This window comes from Macrobrachium nipponense, chromosome 16 (assembly GCF_015104395.2).
Source record: "Macrobrachium nipponense isolate FS-2020 chromosome 16, ASM1510439v2, whole genome shotgun sequence".
NCBI lineage: Eukaryota > Metazoa > Arthropoda > Malacostraca > Decapoda > Palaemonidae > Macrobrachium > Macrobrachium nipponense.
Genome location: NC_087209.1, coordinates 438,290 through 460,789, shown reverse-complemented (window position 1 = coordinate 460,789; position 22,500 = coordinate 438,290). Strand labels below are relative to the sequence as shown.

At 36.7% G+C, this 22,500-nt stretch overlaps 1 protein-coding gene across 4 annotated transcripts in view; it reads left to right on the top strand.

Annotated features, from left to right (window-relative positions):
* Window positions 1-22,500, top strand: part of LOC135195492 (phospholipid-transporting ATPase VA-like) — a 199,123-nt gene that overhangs the window by 45,297 nt on the left and 131,326 nt on the right. Inside the window, exon 1 of one of the 4 annotated variants that reach the window (XM_064221708.1) lies at window positions 16,635-16,768. The exons of the other annotated variants lie outside the window; for them this stretch is intronic. The gene's annotated coding sequence lies outside the window, so the exon portion shown is untranslated. Of the gene's footprint in view, window positions 1-16,634; window positions 16,769-22,500 lie in introns of those variants that run through there. 4 annotated transcript variants of the gene reach the window in all.

Sequence of the window (22,500 nt, the reverse complement as noted above, 5' to 3'; positions counted from 1 at the left end):
TTTGTTGATGTACCATAAATGATTTTTCAGTCGTGGAGTAATTGACCGATTTCCCTTTGGTATATCAATCATAATTAATATCCTGCACTTGTGTAGTATATATATGATGGTTTAGCTTCACGTGTGATCGGCTCGTATGAGAATTGACCTTGAAAATGTTTTCATACTATTTTTCTTACTATGAGATTCAGGGCCTCTGAAACACGGTTTTTTCGCAATAACTTTTTATCTATGCATTTCATAAATATAACGTTTATTCAGAATACATATTATATCAACACATAAATTTAAGTGTATTCTGCACTACGTAGGTTGAATAAATTTGTACTTATAATGTAAAAGTGACCTTTTTTGAAGACGGGCCAACTTACTCAGAGAAAAGGTTTCGAACGCACTCGTTACGTAATTATGACATCATTTCTTCCCTCTTTCTCGATGGATGATTGGCTATACGTAACGAAGGCTGAACCTCTGGCAACAATGACATACAAATTTAAATACAAGCAAAGCAGTACACCTTTATGAACTCTGGAACCTCTCCACTGATAATTGTCATAATGAACAAACCAACAAAATATGTTAATAAATACAAAAACACTTCGATTATTAGTCTAACTCCCAAAATAAGTTTCCAAAGAAATTACAGTCTACTTTATAGGTCACAATCAGATTGACAAGATGTAGGGAATAGTTGGTAATTATCAAAAACATAGTGGACAAGCTTGATTTTGTAACTGCTATATCCAATGTCAAGCAATTTTTATTTATTGGCTATCTACTTATTTACTGAAAAAAAAATAGCCGGTACCGTATATTGGCTTTAAACCTTCACCAATAATTATCGTCAGAATGGTGACTTCATGAGGCTCCACCCACTTTCGCCTCGTTATAATTCAGGATAACACTGAAGGCTACCATGGGCATTGTTGGATTAGAAAATTAACTTCTGGCTATAAAAACTAATTTCTCGACTAGTTGTCAGAAGTGCTAAATGATCCTCAAGGATCCCAGCAGTTGGCCTAAATGTTTAATTCATGTATTTATTACTGCTATACTGTTGCGGCACTACTGCTACAGTAGTATTTAACTACGCTAGCACTGATACCCCTACCCACTCTATGTATCGTTCCGCATTCATAAAGTCTTTGGGTTTCAGAGGCCGATGGAACTTTCTGTCTGGTGGATGGGCGGGGCAACATTTAGTCAAGAGGTGTTTGTTTACCTTGCTTACGTAATGAATGTTTTCGACTCTTGGCTCGTAATCATTGGCCATGGCGTCGGCTAGATCATTTTTACTCTATGATAATTAAAACTATCGGGTTTAGGTTATTGATAATGCTGACAAAATTGTGTGGTTGTAAAATATACATATGTCAACTTTCAGCTACATCCGATGCTTTGACAAGGAGCAAAGTCCAAAAAACCGTGTTACAGAGAGCCTGAATCTCATAGTAATTAATCTGCCGATTTTCACTTGGTTCGTCAGGCACAATTCTTGATGATTATGAGCCTTGTGTCTAGTTGTGTATAAGGTTGACCTTGATAAATATTTTATTTATACATTTTGTAATTAGTTATTATCATAGATGTCATATACAAATCACGGTTACCCTTTGCACTTTTTCTAAATAATTGGATTAATGATTTTTTGTGATTTATCAATTAAAAGTTTTATTTTAGCTTATGGTTCTCATGTGATGTAGGAATTCTAAATTTTTGTTTATTCTGATCCACTAAAAGTATTCCTCATAAATATCTAGACGGGGCAGATGAACAACAAGTGATAAAAATTGCCCTCGCCCCCCCAATCTAAATATAATTGACAGTATATATCTCTAAGTATATATTTAAATATAGATATATATATATATATATATTATATATATATATATATGCGTGTCGTATAACACACACAAATGTATTTATAAATATATAAACATATATGTATATAAATATTATACTACATTCATACATATAGAATATAAACGCCATATCGCTGAGTCTTATGGAATGCATAATGCACCTCCGGTGTTGGGGGGGGGGGGTGTGGTTTAGGGTAGGGTAGGGGGAGTACGTCCAGCAAAAACAAACCACCGTACCCCTAGGGAACCAGAACAGCATAGTACGCTTTTTGATGAGAAGAATCCGTGTTGGTTAATGTAAAAAGGTCTCTCTCTCTCTCTCTCTCTCTCTCTCTCTCTCTCTGTCTCTCTCTCTCCTTATATCGCTTATCTCTGGGGTGCTAATCATTTTCTTGTTCTCTCCTTCCAGGTAAATGTTTGGGATGTTGTACACGCAGTGTGACTGTGGTTCCTGTTCAGTTAAGTCGTGTTGTTGTTGTTGTTGTAATAATCATACTATAATGGGCGTAATGTCTGCTCTGTCTGTCTGTCTGTAATTCAATCACGGCCAAACGGCTGGTCAGATGGGCATGAAACTTGGCCGGTTATGGTAGGGACCCTAAGATGGTTTGTAATGGGTTTCATCCAACCTACCCTCCTCCTTTGTAGAGGGTGGGGGTGAGAAGGGATTCCCTGAAACGAAGCAGTTTTCTGGCCGTGAAACGAGGCTGGTTATTCCCGTAGACTTAGTTACTTTACGATTTTTCATACATAATTTCTGTACAACTTCCCCGGAGAAAGAGTCGCGAATATTTCGCTCGGACACAATAGAAGACGAAAATTATCATCAGTATCTGCAAGATTTTTGAATAACTTGAATTCCATCGGGTTACTGCCAGTGCCAAAATAATGTTGGAACAAAGTACTGCCCGGTAATGTTCCTTCGGAATTTCTATCCTGCCAAATGGACATGTATAAAAAGAAAACTGACTAGTTCCTACTTTCTACTCTTTTCTGGAAGAACACAGGTCATAAGAGCATTTATCAGTAGCCATAACGCACTGACATACAAGTTGCGTCTTTACAGTAACATAATGAAAAGAAAGATACTTTATTATTCGTATCACCGTGCAAAGTAATTGACAAAGAAACGAAACCAATCAAGATCCCTGTTCCGTTAAATGAAAGTCACCCGACAAGAGAGAGAGAGAGAGAGGTGGATGAAGAGAGAACGAGAGAGAGAGAAGAGAGAGAAGAGAGAGAAAGGGCGAAGAGAGAGAGAGAGAGAGAGAGCCGACCATTTAACGACATTAATGCCACTACAATTTTATAATTTTATCTTGCTATCGAAAAATAAGAGAGAGAGACGAGAGGAGATAATTTTGTGATTTGAGAGCTAAGTAATCCGATAATCCCATCACCGTCTTCGTACTTGACTTACATTGAGAGAGAGAGAGAGAGAGAGACATTGAGAGAGGAGAGACATTGAGAGAGAGAGGACATTGAGAGAGAGAGAGAGAGAGAGAGAATCATTAAAAGAGGTGAACAATAATGAATACGAACTTCTTTATGTTCATTGATCGTCCCTTCACTTACTTTGAGAGAGAGAGAGAGAGAGAGAGAGAGAGAGAGAGAGAGAGAAAGAATATCATAACAGAGGGGACGGGTTTAACAATGATAAGAATTTCTCTGTGTTCAGTGATCGCCCTTGAATTACATTACGAGAGAGAGAGAGAGAGGGGCGGAGAGAGAGAGAGACTATTCGTGTAATCTCCCTTATTTAATATGCTGAACAAATAGTACATATAAATTTTTCACTTCTGCACCCGTATTTTATCACCCATCGTAGATGGGTAAGTTTGCTAGTAATAATAATAATAATAATGCTATTATTATTATTATATTATATTATTATTATTATTATTATTATTATTATTATTATTATTATTATTATTATTATTATTATTATTATTATTATTATTAATTTTTTTAGTTCTATCAAAGCAGACAGTCTCCAACGTGATTGTCTTTCTTATTATTATTATTATTATTATTATTATTATTATTATTATTATTATTATTATTATTATTGAACCAAGGAACCCCTGTAACGAGGCTATAATATCGAGAATTAAAACCCACAATAGTGTCACAAATATTTACGCACATGGTTAAAAAGGGCAAGGAACTGTCCATGTCATCTTTAACCCCGAACATAAACATTAACACTTATGTGGCTTTTAACCCTGATTGTTGTTATTATTGAAGAGTAAAAGGGTCAATAGATGTACGGTTTAAAATTTTATTAACAAGTTTCCATGGGAGGGTTCCAGAGCTCTCTCTAATAACGGATTCCATGTATGCTTTCCAGATCACACTGATATTTTAAGTTTGTTTATTAGGACAGTGATAAACCATCGCGGATTATATTCTACATTTTATTGGTCACATTATTAATAGGTGTTTTTGGCTGCCGGAATAAACTGCGCACGTGTAAATATTATTTAAAATGAGGAACAAACAGAACAAATAAGTAAACAATGCTCCGAAGTTTCTTCGGCGCAATCGAGTTTTCTGTACAGCATATAATCAAGGCCACAGGAAGCAGATCCATCTTCCGGTGACCTCGGTAGAACGCTGTATGAGCCGCGGCCCATGAAACTTTGACCACGGCCAGATGGTGGCCTGTCCTATATAGTTGCTAGGAGTACGACTACGACTTATTTTATCCTTAAATAAGATAAATACTGCTGAGGCTAGAGTGCTGCAATTTGGTATGCTTGTTGATTGGAGGGTGGACGATCGACATACCAATTTACAGCCCTCTAGCCTCAGTAGTTTTTAAGATCTGAGGGCGAACAGAAAGAAGCGCGGACGGATCGACAAAAGCGGCGCAATAGTTTTCATTTACAGATACCTGAAAGGAAAGTAGGTGGGGAGAAAAGAGAGTAAAACTTGCCATGATTGCTCAATAAAATATGTATTGATGAGTTAGTTTTTCTTTTGTATATATAATATATATATATATATATATATATATATATATATATATATATATATATATATATATATATATATATATATATATATAAAAACTTATAAGATTTAATGGTGATATCTTTCATAGTTTTTTGTTACAACGTCTTTTCATCGGCATCTCAGTGTTTCGATGTTATACGTATATACATATCTATATACATATACTTTTTATGAATTTAAAGTCTTCAACTTCGCCATTAAAAACTCTGGAAGCCATCAGAGAGAGAGAGAGAGAGAGACGCGAGAGAGAGAGAGAGAGAGAGAGAGAGAGATGAGAGGAGGAGAGAGAGAGGAGCGTGTGTCCGCGCTGACATTATAACGTTTGAGAGACCAGAGCACTTATTTCATCTAAACTACCTTATTTTTTAATCTGGCTGCAGTTCTGTACGTGAAGTGGACGTGACTGGGGTCTAGATACCTTCATGCATACCAAACGATAGAGAGAGAGAGAACCGAGAAGGAAAATAACATGAGTGAATGTTATTGATAATTTTTATCAAAATCGCATCGGACCTCTCTTGTGTTACGAAGTAGTAGTAGTAGTAGTTCTGATCTGATTGTGATTTTAAAAATGGTCTTATTTACCATCAAGATTATATTTTCATCTAAGGTGGTCTGCGTATTTACCTAACAAATTTTCTAATGGTTTTTAATTTACACGAAAGACTTCTGTATGATTTTTGTTTATGATGATAGGGTGTTCATGCCATTGTTTATGCTACTTTTTGTGAAGTGCTCAATATATGCGAATTATCGTTTGGATACTGAGTTTTGGGTTTTAGGGAAAAAAAACGCCGAAGGTTTAAATTTTTTTTATTTTTTGATAATTTTTTTTTTGGGGGGAGGGGGTGGGCTAAAATTTCCAACGAAACCTTGATCATGTCGCCACGGAGCTCATCTGGCCCATTATTAGGTGTGGGGATTCTACAGCAATTCTACTTTTCGTAAAAGGCTACGTATAAATTAACTTGTCGGAGACAGATCTGCTCTCTCCTGACTGCTCTCGTCCTTATCCCCAAAATAAGACGCAGCCAAGCTCATTTGATGTTGGAAAGTAACGTTAAGTTCAGGAAGAAAGAAGAGAACGCGCGAGAATGTTGAAGTGAATGCTACGTCGGGATCGTAATAAAAACAAGAGGCTTTGTTCCTCCAACCAGGTCATGTGACATCCCGCGAAGATTCCTGCAGATCTCCCTGTGCCCTCCGATGTCACGTCTCTCCATTTCTTTGTCGTTCCTTGTTCGTAAAACTGGATTCGTGGTATACATGCATTGAACTGGCGTACTCCTCGTTTATATACATTGAACCAGCGTATACATGCATTAAACTGACGTATTCGTCGTATGCGTGCATAGAACTGAGGTATTCGTGATATACATGCGTTGAATTGACATATTCATGGTAGCCTGTACATGTATTGAACTGATGTATCCGTGGTATACATGCATTGAACCGAGGTATCCTTATTATACATGCATTAAACTGACATAATCATGGTAGCCTATACATGCATTGAAATGACTTATTCGTCTCATATATTCATTTTACTGGCTTATTCGTGGCATACATGCATTGAACTGACGTATTCGTGGTATGCGTGCATAGAACTGGGGTATTCGTTATATACATGCGTTGAATTGACTTATTCATGGTAGCCTGTACATGTAATGAACTGATGTATCCGTGGTATACATGCATTGGACCGAGGTATTTTTAGTATACATGCATTAAACTGACATCCATGGTAGCCTATACATGCATTAAAATGACTTATTCGTCGCATGTATTCATTGAACTGATGTATCCGTGGTATACATGCATTGAACTGAGGTATTCGTGGTGTACATGCATTAAACTCTACATATTCATGGTAACCTATACGTGCATGGAACTGACGTATTCGTCGCATATATTCATTGGATTGACGTATGCGTGGTATACATGCTTTAAATTGGGGTATTTGTCCTTTATATGCATTGAACTGATGTATTGGCGCCTTCCTGGTATGCGTGCATTGAACTGATGTATTGGCGCCTTCCTGGTATGCGTGCATTGAACTGATGCACTCGGGTTTTCGCGGTTTACATGCGTTGTACTGACGTATTTGCGGTATATATATCCATTTTAGGGTTTTCAAGCAGATGTTGAAGAGCAGAGGCGCTTTTATGCCGTTATCGCCGCTCAAGGTTACTTCCGCGCTGCTCTAATGGCACGGAATTATGGGTAGAGCTGCAGTTTTACTAAGCTCGAAAGGTTAAAGGACCAAGAACTTTTATTTAAATTTTTTTAAGCTCACTGGTTATATCAGCTTTGGAGTATTCGCCTTTGCAGGAAAGGGTAAAAGCGACGTTAGGCCAAAGCATTATTATTATTATCAGATTGAAAAGGTGACTCAAGCAGATTCCCGAAAAGGCTCTCTTGTTTATATATATATTTGTTTTTTAGAATTTATCTGTACTCGTACTTAACTGGGGATTTATTTCTTCGAAAGCATTATAACTTTTGAACCTCTCCCCTCCCCCCCACACAAAAAAACAAACTTAAATCGATTCCATAATACCTAAAAAAACAGATAGGTATTATGGAGTTGATGTCGTTCATATGTCAAGTTTTGGTTTTTATATCTTTTGTTAATCATAAACATGGGTTGATCTTATCATGCCCATCTGGATTTTTGAGAATGCTTTTATTCCTTGTCGATTTGTGAACTTGTGGTCATATTTTGCTATTAATTTGTGAACTTAGGGTCATATTTTGCTAACTATGTCCTGAACCATTTGGCTCTCTTCTGTTTTCTAAGGATTATTTTCAGCTGTCGTCCAAATAAGACTGATATTATTTTTGTTTGTCATTTATGACACTCCTGCCTTTGTACCCTTCTGCGATGGGTACAATGTTTATGGCAGTTAGGTGTTGGTAGACTTAATTGATGAAAGAAAGGCGTTTAATTTAACTATGAATTTGTTGCAAATGAATATATTAGTTAGTTTTTGTAGCTACAAAAGCAGTAATAGTGGTGCAATAATAATAATATTTTACTTTGGTAACTTGACTGTATTCGTTAGGTTAATAAGGCAAATTGCGTTTTCGATTTGTCTTTTTATTATATAGTTTCACTTCATTGTCGATTTCTTCCTTAACAATAAAAATAATAATAATAAACACGAAGACTTGTCATATATTGTTGTCGCCCTATACTTAATAGGGAATATAAACACCGTTGATAGTAATAAACGCATGGATTTCAAATATCTTGTCATAATATACTTTCTTGAATATAGATAAGTTATTTCTAATATACTTTCTTGAACAGAGATAAGTTTACTTCTAATATTTATTGAATATCGATAGGTTTACCTCTAACATACTTTCTTGAACATAGAAGTTTACCTCTAATATACTTTCTTGAACAGTGATAAGTTTACTTCTTATATACTTTCTTGAATATAGATAGGTTTACTTCTATCTGAAATACATCGCTTTTCTTTATAATGGGGACATTTCAACACTATGATATAAAGACTGAATATTACCTCAGTAACGTTTAGCCTTGTAATTTGCGTTCCTGAATGACGCTTCTGGCTGTTGATAAGGTCTTGAAGCATCGCTGTGTATTAAGAGGTCTTAAGGGCTGTTCACCATCACCAGGCGTCAAACGCCTAATTGGCAACTCTTCGATCAAGGAAGTGATTAGTGATTGCTGCTTTGATGAGACGCTGTTGGGTGGATCACTTACAACCCCCCCCCCCCCCCCCCCACCCCCCTCTCATCTCTCTCTCTCTCTCTCTCTCTCTCTCTCTCAGAACGTACGTATATATAGCAGTTTTCAGTGGAAGGTTATAAGGTTGGTTTTGTGTGCTCCTACAGATAAGTAAGCACACGATGTCTCCTCGGTTGGACTAGCAAGTCTTAGAGACATCTTAATCCTTGTAACTCCTTAACTCCTTCTCTCTCTCTCTCTCTCTCTCTCTCTCTCTCTCTCTCTCTCTCATCTCTCTTCTCTCTCTCTCTCATATTTGAGCGGAGCTTGTAGCTCAATTTTGAGTGGAACTTGACTCTCTCTCTCTCTCTCTCTCTCTCTCTCTCTCTCTCTCTCTCTCTCTCTCTCTCGTGGAACAATAATTATTCATCCTTACATATGAGGGGAACGGTGGAAATCTCCCCTGGATAGACCTTCATCCATCACAACCATCGAGTTAAAGGTCAAACAGACATGCTGTTCTATATTTATTCAGCTTTCGACTTAATTGTACCAGTGTTTGTTTTTTCTTATATATATTTGAGGTTTGGTTGGTTTCTTTAGCTACTTGCACCATAGAGAGAGAGAGAGAGTGTGTGTTACAAGGAGTTAAGGAGTTACAAGGATTAAGATGTCTCAAAGACTTGTATGTCCATCTGAGGAGACATCGTGTGCTCACTTATCTGTAGGAGCACACAAAACCAACCTTATAACCTTCCACTGAAAACTGCTATATATACGTACGTTCAGAGAGAGAGAGAGAGAGAGGTTCCATTTAAATGCTTATCACGAGCATTTTCGATTAGAGTTTCTCTCTCTCTCTCTTCTCTCTCTCTCTCTCTCTCTCTCTCTCTCTCTCTCTCTCTCTCTCTGAACTAATCTAATCTGCTTCCATTTTGTCCATTATTATTGAATCTGTGATAAAGTTGTCAAGAGAACTGGGTGTTTTTTCGGAATGGGTAATTTTTCCCAACACCTTCAAATTTAATTAATTTTTTTACCTGCCTGTCTAAATTGGCCGAGTATATCGAAAGTTTCCAGTTAGGAATAAGCGACATGTTTTATGTTTTATTTTATCTGTTTCAGATGGACCAGTCTCACACGCATGTTTATACATATATATACATATACATATATATATATATATATATATATATATATATATATATATATATCTATATATATATTCTATTGAGTGATAATGAGTTTTAGTGTAATATTTATTACATTGCCAAATGTGAAATTCGACTCCTCAATTATACATACATACATACCTACATACATACATATATATATATCTATATATTATATATATATATATATATAGTAAATATATATATATATATATACATCATAATGTATATGTATGTATATATAATGAGGAATCGAATTTCACAAATTTTGGCGATGTAATAAATATTTAACTAAAACTCATTATCGCTTAATAAAAAAAGTAATTTGTTCCTGTGCAGTTTATCAGAATGAATCTCTGTAGTCTTTTATATTGCTCTGACATTGATTATAGCGTACAAGGACAGTATATATTTCTGTGGCGTATTGATGAAGGTGAACTCAAAACGCCACTTTTTCCTCCCGTAAAAACCAGACCACAGTGGCCTCTGTGGTGCAGGATGGGGAAAAGGATTTTTAGGGGTGACGAAACTGCGGGATGTTGGTTTGGCGATTGTGTGTCCGAAATCCGGTAAGGAATCCGGTGAGGACCCTACGTCACTACTGCTGCAACTGGATGGCAAAAGTGGCCTTAGTCCATAGAGCCTAAATTCAACGCAGGACCTATTATGAGGAGAATGCCTGATTATTATGATTCTTGATTCTTTGAAAAACATGAAAGTATAATTATTATTATTATTATTATTATTTATTATTATTAATTATTATTATTATTTATTATTAGATTAGTAATTAGTTATTAGTTATTAGTTATTATATTAGTATTAGTTATTTTTTAGTAATTATTTTTGGTCTATCAGTCATTTTGTTCGACTGGATGGTATTTATAGTGTGGGGTTCCGGGTTGCATCCTGCCTCCTTAGGAGTCCATCACTTTTCTTACTGTGTGCGCTGTTTCTAGGAGCACACTCTTCTGCACGAGTCCCGTGGCTACTTCATCGTCTAGTTTTTCCAGATTCCTTTCCAGGGATCTTGGGATCGTGCCTCCTAGTGTCCCTATGATTATGGGTACAATTTCCACTGGCATATCCCATATCTTTCTTATTTTTGCTTTCTTTCTCATCTACTCTTCTGTCCTATGGTATTGCGACATCAATGAGTGATAGTTATGAGTGTGTCACAGGGGCCTCTGACTTGAAATTCGTATTATTATTATTATTATTATTATTATTATTATTATTATTATTATTATTATTAAGGTAAACCATTATCCATATGAAACAAGCCCACCAGGGGCCACTGACTTGAAATTCAAGCTTCCAAAGAATAATAATATGGCGTTCATTCGAAAGAAGTAACTGAAGGTAATGGTTAATACAGAGAGGAGAATAGATTTTAGAAAAACAGACTTAACACGTTAATAAATAAGCAAAAATGTAAGTCAAATTTAAAGATACAAGTTGAAGTGTATTGTGTGAAAGTGTATTGTGTGGGCGTTACCTTCTGCACACGAAGTATGAAACAGCTGCTGGTTTCGTGCGAGGAGAATATAGAGTAATTGTGGATGAGTTCAAATGCAAGTTACTATTTTGTGAAGTGTTACCATAACCATTTATTATTATTATTATTATTATTATTGTTATTATTATTATTATTCTTATTATTATTATTATTATTATTATTATTATTATTATTACTTATTATTATTACTACTACTATTAACTATCTACTACTATCTTTTCTTCTTCTTCTTCTTCTTCTTCTTCTTCTTCTAAATTTGTCTCACGATGACGATCATTGAACTGTGAGAACAACTCGCGTAGATAAACAGTAGGTAAGACTTGAAATCGAGCGTTGCGCTGATGTCGACTAAATAGGTGGGCCACAGGAAATGATATATTTCTTTCTTGGTATTAAGCTCGATATCTGTGGCCTTTGGTCACACTGTAGCTTGCATTGTGGACAGGAAACTGTGTACTCTTAACTGCTCTTTCTATCTCATATATATATGTACGATAGATATAGGTAGAGAGTAAAGACATATTTTTTTATTTAATCCTTTTGGTAATAAGTATGGGAAGGTTTCTTGGACCATCTACTGTGTGTTAAATGTGCTCTCCATTTCATATGCATACATACATACATACAGGTATGATAGATTGACATGTAGAAAGATAGAGAGCTATTTATAAAAGAGGTATGTTTATAGAATTCCTAAACATAATAAAGATTGGAATCTTTTTTTTTTTAGTTAACTGTTTGTGTTAACTACGCCGTTTCTTATGCATAAATACATAAATGTCTGATTGACAGATTGATAGATATAACTAAAAAGATTTGTGCCTTTGAAATCACTCTTTATGATAAAGATGGGAAGTTTTTTTTCCGACAATTCACCGTTTGAGTTAACTTCGCTCTTCATTCCTTAAACACCATGATAGATTGACAGGCAGACAAATAGATAGATGAACGAGTGTGGTTTTTAAAGCCACTTTTCATGGTAAAGATATGTTCGTATTTGGACAGTTTAGCCAGTGTTAAATAAACCTCTCCCTTCTTTTATACTTATTAAGAAACATGTAAGATTGACCAATGATAAAGATTAAAATAAAGAAGAAAGTATTCAGTAGTGTGCTATTTGTATTTTTATTATTCGTCACCGCATTGAGACGAGGCACTCAACGTAACGATTGGCCTTGACTAAAAGTAGCGTCGAGGCTCTTCAGTCTGGTGGTGGTGTTTTTTTGATTCGGCTGACCTTGTGTCAGCACGGGCTCTTGCTCACCGAGCAGCCCGTAAAATCTTCAGTCTTCTGTACCTGGAGGTGCCTGGTTATATATAGAAGACCAGAGGCGTTCATTGTCTGGTTGTAGTAGATTTTGCAACTAATTGATGTCGCAATACCATGGGATACCAGAGTTGAAGAGAAAGAGAGGGAAAAAATGGGTAAGTATCAAGTCCTGAAAATAGAAATAAGAAGGATATGGGATATGCCAGTGGAAATTGTACCCATAATCATAGGAACACTAGGCACGATCCCAAGATCCCTGAAAAGGAATCTAGAAAAACTGGAGGCTGAAGTAGTTCCAGAACTAATGCAGAAGAGTGTGATCCTAGAAACGGCGCACATAGTAAGAAAAGTGATGGACTCCTAAGGAGGCAGGATGCAACCCGGAACTCCACCCTATAAATACCACCCAGTCGAATTGGATGACTGTGATAGAGCCAATATATATATATATATATATATATATATATATATATATATATATATATATATATATTGATAATAATAATAATAATTATAATAAAGTAGGTTTTTCTTCCCGTTAAATATGTTGGCTTCGTTATTGGAATTCGTTATATGGAAATTGATGACTCAATAATAATAATAATAATAATAATAATAATAATAATAATAATAATAATAATAATGTTGTTAAGAAATTCACGTGAAAACAAATTGTTAAAAAATATCCACAATTATATATTAAAAATATATTTATGTAAATATAGAACAAGGACTTTAGAACACCTGAACGGTGTTCCTCATCAGTGTAACGTTAAAATGTAATGATAATAATAATAATAATAATAATAGTAATAATAATAATAATAATAATAAAATAATAATAATAATAATAATAATAATAATAATAATAATAATAATAATAATAATAATCTCTAGTAATTGGTGCTGCTCTTAGCGACTATTGTTACATACAAAATATCTGAGGATAATTGGTGGAATTTTCCTATTCAGCAACTGGCCACATCCGTTTCAACACACTTGTGCATCGCAATAAGTCATCTAATTATTGTTCTGTTATAAATCGGAAGCGTTATGACGTGTTCTCGGTATCGGGGGGAAAATTTTTGTTGGGTTTTCCTGCTATAAACATTTTGTTTAGATTTGCTCAAGGGCAACTTCCTCATATTTATTTATTCATTTATTTTTTGGTGTCTTAGTATGAATTGTATGTATCTATTATTTTTAAATTTTATTTATATTTTTTTGCCTAGTATGAAATTTTTCTACCTATTAGAAACGCTTAATGGCTTTATCGGGATAAATATACATTGTCTCTGGAAACTTTTGCGTGGGTCTGGTATGTATATTTTTGTTAATAGTTCCAGGTAAATTCAGTATATTTGGGGGAGCATCTTGGTATGCATAGTATCAAACATACCTGGGTGGAATTGTATGTGTATTTGTCTTGAATTCAGTATGTGTGTGTGTTTGTGTATGCTTGGGGAAGGATTTGGGGGAATTTAGTGTGTTTGTGTATGTTTGGGGAAGATTTTGGGGAATGTAGGGGTCCAGGAGCATGACCAGCCGCCTGTGTGTATGTGAATGTTTGGGGAAGGATTAGGGGGATGGAGGGGAGGGGGCTGAGACAGGCGAACCCCCATCCAACCTCATTGTGTGTGTGTGAATGTTTAGGGAAGGAATGAGAGATGGAGGGGAGAAAGAGGGGGAGCGGTGGGGGTAAACAGTGCATAAACCCCCCTCCCCCCCCTCTCTCTCTCTCTCTCTCTCTCTCTCTCTCTCTCTCTCTCTCTCTCTCTCTCTCTCCGACCTGCCTGTCTCTGGTGCTGCAGTTCTTTTTTTAAACGGCCGATGCGGTCATGCTCGTTAGGAAGGAAGGAAAGAAGGTCCTGGCTCCTTTTGCTTGTTCGTTTCCAAGCTTAAAGTTTTTCCTCTCTCTCTCTCTCTCTCTCTCTCTCTCTCTCTCTCTCTCTCTCTCTCTCTCTCTCTCTCTCTCTCGTGTTTACGTAACATTGGGGTATGCTTCTATGTACCATCGTAAATTTTGTTAGATTCTCTCTCTCTCTCTCTCTCTCTCTCTCTCTCTCATTTACGTGATATTGTTATAGCTTCCTTCTATCTCCTTTCATTATGTCTTAATACTGATGATATTCTTGTCTCAATCTCACTATCTTAGTTTTTTTTTATTAAACTCGTTTACTCTTACATTAATTATCAAGCACTAATATTTCACAGTCTTATGGCGGTGTTAATTAGCAACTTGGCATTTTTTCCTTGTTTATGTTTAGACATTTATACACAAAAATCTTCATTTTGGGAACAGTCACTTTGTTTAGCTTTACTTTTAGACTGATGAAAAAATACGCCCCAAGAATTCCTCGGTATAGATGTGAACGTTTTAATTTTGGTGCAGCCAGAACAAGGTTGAGGCGAAGGTATATTTTGTGGGTTTAATTCCGAAAAGGCCTGCCACCTCGGTGGCCGCGAGCTCGATTCTCGGGCATTCCATTGAGGTGTGAGAAATTAATTTATGGTGATAGTTCACTCTGGACGTGGTCTGGAAGTCACGTAAAGCCGTTTGTCCCGTTGCTGAATAACCAATGGTTCCATCCAGCGTAAGAACACCATTCAAACAAACAATGTAAAGTATAAAAATGCAGTTGTGAAATTTGAGAAAGAAAAACTCTGAATAGTAAATTAAAGAAAATAAAAGTAAAATTGTGTATCGGTTACTAGCAGTTTTGGGATCCGTAAAGAAAAGTCCTTCGTGTAGAAGTTAAAGTTGGCTTGATTTAAACTCGGTTGAATAAGCCTTTTTATAAATAGCAGTTGTAAGCTTCGTTTTGAAGTCTGTCTCGCATCCAAAATGAGTAACGCTAGTAAATTTATAATATTTAAATTACCATAATGACGTCTTGTGACGTTCTTTGTCTTCATAGGAATTCCTGGGCTGAATCATCATCACAGGTCTTCATTTAGATTATTTCAAGTACGGTTGTCCTTGTAATTATTGTAAATAATTCAATCTAATTAGGTTTTAGCATTAAATTATCCGTAGTCCCTTTGTCCTGGTTTATCGTATCCTAATTACTTTGTCCCCCACTAAGCCTAATTTAGCCCGTCACTAGAATTAGAACAGTGTTAGTCGCTATACGCGAACTGTTTTGCCAGTACTTAGGTTTTTATAGTTTGTGTATTCTTACTATTATTAAAGAATAAAGTTTTTGATGGGATATTAGAAAATGGGCTGATTCAAAACATTATTCTTGTGCATACAGCTAGTAACCATGCACTTGAATAGAAATAGTTAACATACACAATTAAAAGCTGAATACAAATACTAGTTAACATACGCATTTACAAGTATTTAACATACACATGAACATGATTACAAATAGTTAACATACGCAATTACATATAACATGTTACATGAATTCATGATTACAAATAGTTAACATACGCAATTACATAGTAACATGATTACAAATAGTTAACATACGCAATTACATAGTAACATGATTACAAATAGTTAACATACGCAATTACATAGTAAATGTACACATGAATACGAATACAAAATAGTTAACATACATAAAACATAATTACAAATAGTTAACATACAAAATGAACATGATTACAAATAAATAGTTGACATACAAAATTACAAATAGTTAACATACACATAATTACAAATAGTTGACACACACATTAACACGAATACAAAATCGTTAACATACACAAAACATGTAATTCGGCCATTTTGGTTAAACTACATACCTATATAAGCGTGCCTAGGAATGGCGCTGTGTCGAATGTAGGTCCTCTGTTGACCTCTCTCACTGCGGTTACCTCCCCCCCCCCTCTACTTCCCCATTCCCTTCCCCTTCCCCTCTCCTCCCCTCATCCCCCTCCTTTCCCCCCTTTCCCCCCTCCCCCGAAGACCTCTCTCTCTCTCCCCCATCCCCCCCCCCCCCTCCCCTAAGTCGTTTTACGGTCACAGATGTGCCGTGTATTTGGAGTACCATCCTCCCTCTAACTAACCCCCCCACCGTCTCTCTCTCTCTCTCTCTCTACACACAGGTGTTCTCACCTGCCAGAGCCACGTCGTTGTCTATTCGCGATTAGCGGTCTCGCCGTCGTAGTCGTAAAGGACCAAGTCCAACCACTAGCCCCTTTAGTTTGACTTTTGAGTTAGCCGCGGATCGTTCTTGTAGGTCAGAACACGAGGCCCCTTGATTTTTTGGAAAGGTAAGGTCAAGTTAAGTTGATAGGTGAATTATGGTGGTTAGGTTAAATTAGGTTAGGTTAGGGCGCGTTCATTTGGACGAAATGACTTCAATTGAACACGCTGCTGCTGCTCTTTGAAAGAAACTTCGTGGATTTGTTGATTTGTGTCAAAGTCAATAATTGTGCTTTTGTGGTTTGGCCAGGTCATGATTTTCGTGCTTGCTGGAAGTTTCTTTTTTTTAATGATTAGGTTGTGAAGTTAATGGATGATTAGGATGTGAAGTTATTGGATGATGAGGCTTGGAAATTCCTTGGTGATTAGGCTGTTGGAAGGGTAAGTTGATAATTGCTGTGAGTACTGAATTTGGATTGCTGTGAAGTTACTGGATGAATTGGCTGTGAAGTTACTGGGCGATTAGGCTCTGAAATTGTTCTCAAGTTCTTGAGCTGAAGTTTCACTGACACCTTTGTAAATATTTAGAAGGATGGTGCCTAGGTCCGAACAGCGGGGCCGGTACGTAATGTCCAGAGGCTTGGTATTTCGTCTCAAGCCTCGCTTTGCTGTGTAGGCATTTCCGGCGTTTTTGTAATGCATTTATTTATGATGCCGTATACTTTTAAGCTTATAAACTTCCTTTCCATAAGAGGCGAATCCCCCTGCGTGCTCATTACTTCCCTTCATTTATCTAGGGCAGGGGATCTTAATAGGGGGTATCTATACCCCTTAGGGGTATGTGAACCACTTGCTGGGGTTATGGGACTTGATGTCTGGATATTTTTATATATTTGATTTTAATGTCAGTGTATACTTGGGTACATTTTATAAATTTATAAAAAAACTATAAATGCTTTTGATTTTCTTCTATGTACTATTCATAGCTATCCATACCTAAAGTATGTATTAAGCTAAATATATTAAGGTATATATTGTCAATAATTAGGACTTGAGTGGACTTCAGCAATGAGGGTATGGAACCATATTGGGCAATTATTGGGGGTCTGGAGTCTCAGAAGGTTAAGAACCCCTGATCTACGTAAGGTAACTAAGGGTATTGGATTGTTGTTATCTTGGCTCTTAAAAGGTATTCTCGCCGCTGACTATTTTTTCTTTAGATTAGTCGTAATTCTATTAATCGCCTGTCATCCGTTTTGAAAATAAGTATCTTTAATATTTACGTGTATGTCTTATTTGCGACCACCAGAGAGAGAGAGAGAGAGAGGAGAGAGAGAGAGAGTGAGAGAGAGAGAGAAGAGAGAGAGAGAGAAGAGAGGGTCGAGGCGTCGATTGTTGTTGTACAACGTCTTTTCAACCAAGTACGAATTCGTAGCTTCATCTAACCAACGAATGTTGATTTTCCTCATCTTCCATATTTTACACGAATTTGCCTTGTGACAGCCTTTGCATCAGTCCTAGATATTCTTTAATTTCCTCAGGAATGGTTGGACTGTTTCAGGTTGTTTTATTTATTTATTTATTTATTATTTATTTTTTTTCACTTATTCGCTAAGAGAGGCTCCATTTTTTCATGCATTCATTTGCCTTAGTTCTGAACTCTTATAATTGCCTCTTTTAATTAGTCTGTCGAATGAAGCTGTTTGGTTTTACCTTTGGTGCTTGACTCGTGGTTGCAATGGTTAATTACGTCCGGTCACCTCTGGCCTCTTCCAATTTCAGGCTCGTTTCCGGCCTGGGCCTGAAAATGAATTTTGAAAAAACTTCTGTAACTTTACATTTCAACAAGTTTGTCTTAACGCCATCTGTTGAAAATTTCTCAAGTTTTTGCAGACTACTTTTGGAATTGTCTAGTGTTTTGGCTGTTTCATAAGAAGATGGTATAAGTGTGCCTTTATTGAATGTTAACAGTATAGGCCTTTTTATAAGCTGAATTATGGCGAACCTGGCAGAAGTTAATAGTTAATAGGTATTACTTTATTTTTATTTTGTTGTGGAGCTGTAGTGACATGAAAGACATTGTATTGCTTCTCCTACAAAATTTAACTCTCTCTCTCTCTCTCTCTCTCTCTCTCTCTCTCTCTCTCTCTCTCTCTCTCTCTCTCTCAATGAAGTCTCAATATTCAGTTTGAGTTGAACAGTATTTCGCTATTGCTTAATAAACCGACTTAGAGATGTTTGTAAAACAGGTAACTCTCTCTCTCTCTCTCTCTCTCTCTCTCTCTCTCTCTCTCTCTCTCTCACAGCTGAGAGTAGATGACTAATACCTGATAGTGCTCACAGATTATGAAGAGTGGTAGAATTTCTGTGTATACACAGGTGTATCAAGGTAATCATAAAATGCGTGTTTTTTTTTTTTTCTTTTCCGTCTACCCTTGATCCAGTTACGGAACTGGGGGGGGGGGGGGGGGGGTGGGGGGGTGGGGGGGAGTGAGTGAGACTGTTGGTAGTATGAAGCCTTTGAAAGAGTTGCTGTTATTCTTGATTACGCAATTTTCGTAATACATATATATTATATATTACAAAATATTTTGTTTCTGCTAATCTGTATGGGGATGTTCATGTTATGCTTTATGATTGTATTGGTTGTGATTGTGTAAGTTGTGAGATGGTATTATAGTATTACAACAGTAATGATTTCATATTATTATTATTATTATTATTATTATTATTATTATTATTAGTTATTCAGCCTGTGGTTTCTCAGCAGTCCTAACACTACGGTCTTATTGCCCGTCATCAGTTCTCGAAACGTTGGTTAGTCTTTTCTTGGAACTGGGGATTCAATCTCTCTCTCTCTCTCTCTCTCTCTCTCTCTCTCTCTCTCTCTCTCTCTCTCTCTCGTTGATTCGACGACTGAATTTCCAAATAAAATTATCTTCGGGACCTTTTCATTTCCTGTGGCTCAATGAAACGATCTCTCTCTCTCTCTCTCTCTCTCTCTCTCTCTCTCTCTCTCTCTCTCTCTCTCTCTCGTTTTGTTTATCTTGAATCCGTCTCAATAGTCAGATGTTTCATGTATAAGAGGTGGCATCAGAATAAACATGAAAAATACTACTAAGAAATAGTGAACCCAATATGTATTTAAGATAGAAGGATGAAGTGAGAGGTTCAGACGTGTTACGAATGCCCTGTGTATAATGTACGAAGCGTCTAGTGTAACTTCTACACAGAGGATACTTCATAATTCAGCAGTCGACATAAAGCTATAGTTTTTATGGTAGGTACATTTTATCGTAATATGTACAAAAGCGAAGATCTCCCGTAGAGGGGTAGTGCCGTCAGTGGACTCATGCGGTGCACTGTAGGCATTACTTAAGGTTCTTTGCAGAGTGCCCTCGGCCAATAGCTGCAATCACTTTCGTTCCTTTTACTCTACCTCCCTTTACTCTACCTCCTTTCGTATTCTCTTGCTTCCATCTTACTTTCCACCCTCTCCTAACAATTGTTTCATAGTGTAACTGCTTTGAGGTTTTCCTCCTGTTACGCCTTTCAAACCTTTTACTGTCAATTTCCATTTCAGCCCTGAATGACTTCCAGGTCCCAGTGATTGGTCTTTGGCCTAAATTCTATATTCAACTCGACTCAAAAGCGAGAAACGAGAAAAATAAAAGTTGAAAAGAATTTCTTTGTGTAGCGGAAATCATATATATTTTTTAAAATTAAATCGATAAAAGTTTTAGATAGTCAGTATATTGCTGATTATGTCGACTATTGCACATCAAAGCATGTATCAGTAATTTTTTTATGGTAGTGATACGCGAGTTAATGCGTAGCTTATTATCATCGCTGTTTCTACGAAATAAAAATAGGAGGAAATAACTTCGATATAACTGCAAGCTGATAAGGTTTCGTGGTATGTAAGCTGTCATCAGCTTATCTTGTCCTGTCGAGTATGATTTGAAATAAAGCACATTGCTGTTGTCATTGTGGTAACGCTCTCTCTCTCTCTCTCTCTCTCTCTCTCTCTCTCTCTCTCTCTCTCTCTCTCTCAAACGAATTATCTATCTGGTTGGTGACGAACAGTTGCAGCTGGAGTATAATTTATGAATGGTTTCGCCCAGTTGAGTGACCTGTTTGGCGGAGTAATGAACACACAGTCTCTCTCTCTCTCTCTCTCTCTCAGGTACGCTTAACTTTTAGAAAGCACGCCCATCTGTCCCTTCTTATTCAGTTTGAGATAAGAGTTAGAGTTGTCCAGTTGAGAGAGAGAGAGAGAGAGAGAGAGAGAGAGAGAGAGAGAGGCTTGATTGTCAATACCATGTCAATACCATATCATCTAATCTCTGGGGATGGTAGGGCTACTACAAGGCAATTCTCATCCCCACCTGAGTGAAACCATTCATGAGATACTCATAAGATCTGTGTGTGTGTGTGTGAATGCAGATGTTGAGTGGTGGAGATCAATGATGTTCACACATAAAGATTTGACATTATGGTGGAAGGTTGCAATGATTGATGATATACAGTCTCTCTCTCTCTCTCTCTCTCTCTCTCTCTCTATATATATATATATATATATATATATATATATATATATATATGTATATATAATATATATATATATATAATGTGCAATATGTTATGCAAGCTTCGTAAACAGTGTGGTGTTCTGCTGATTCACGTCCTCTGCGTATGCTAAGTCAATCGAATTTTTTGTCGTTACTCCAATCTGAACATACTAATAACTTTTATTTTTTTATTCATAAGAGAAGCAAATATAGAGGGGCACAGAACATTCCTATGTAGCACCCCACTAATTATTAATTGTCGGCTCCTTCAAAATTAATTTGCATCTGTTTTGTTGGTGGTTGTCTATGTTAACTATACCAAAGACTTGAGACCTTCCCACTAGGCCGTGGACTTGCCATTACAGTCGTCTATGGACACTCAAATGCCGTGACTTATTCAATTTAACCGTCATTAGGGAATATTTACAATTCTGTACGCTGTTGTACGAAGTTTCAACTAAAATATTTTATCTTTATTACCCCTGAATTTTCCAAACAAAAACATTTCTTTCCAAAACCATCTTTTACTTTGCATTTTCCAAAATCATCTTGTTCATCTGGAAGTGTTTCCCGTACTGGGTTCGTGCTGTCATTACACCTCGGCGGTGCACTGTAGGCATTACCTCAGCTTATTTGAAGCATCCCATCGGTCCCTAGCTACCAACCCCTTTCATTTCTTTTACGTTACCTCCGTTCATATTCTCTTTCTTCCATCTTTCTTTCCAAAAACCATCTTGTTCATCTGGAAGTGTTTCTCTTACAGGGTTCATGCTGTCATTACACATTAGCGGTGCACTGTAGGCATTATTTCACCTTATTTGAAGCATACCATCGGTCCCTAGCTACCAACCCCTTTCATTTCTTTTACGTTACCTCCGTTCATATTCTCTACCATCTTTCTTTCAGCCACTCCTAATAGTTGATTCGTTGTGCAGCTGCTTTGAGGTTTTCCTCCTGTTACAACTTTCAAACCTTTTCACTGTCGATTTACCCTTTCATCTCTGATTGACCTCGTAGGTCCCAGTGGTTGGCCTTCGGCTTAAGTTCGGTATTCCATTCCATTCCATTTGAAGTGTCTCTTCAATTTCATTTGGCAGCTTGATCAGAACCAGGACACCAAATATTTCCATGAACACAGGTGTGAATGAGAGAGTGCCTGGATATATCACATACAGTCAGGTCAGTTTTCCTTGGTGTCGTTGCTCTTGGCTCCCAACTCTCAATTATCATGTTTTTATCTCGTCCTTCTATATTCAGCAAAACAGTCAAGTTAATATACGAAGTTGGTG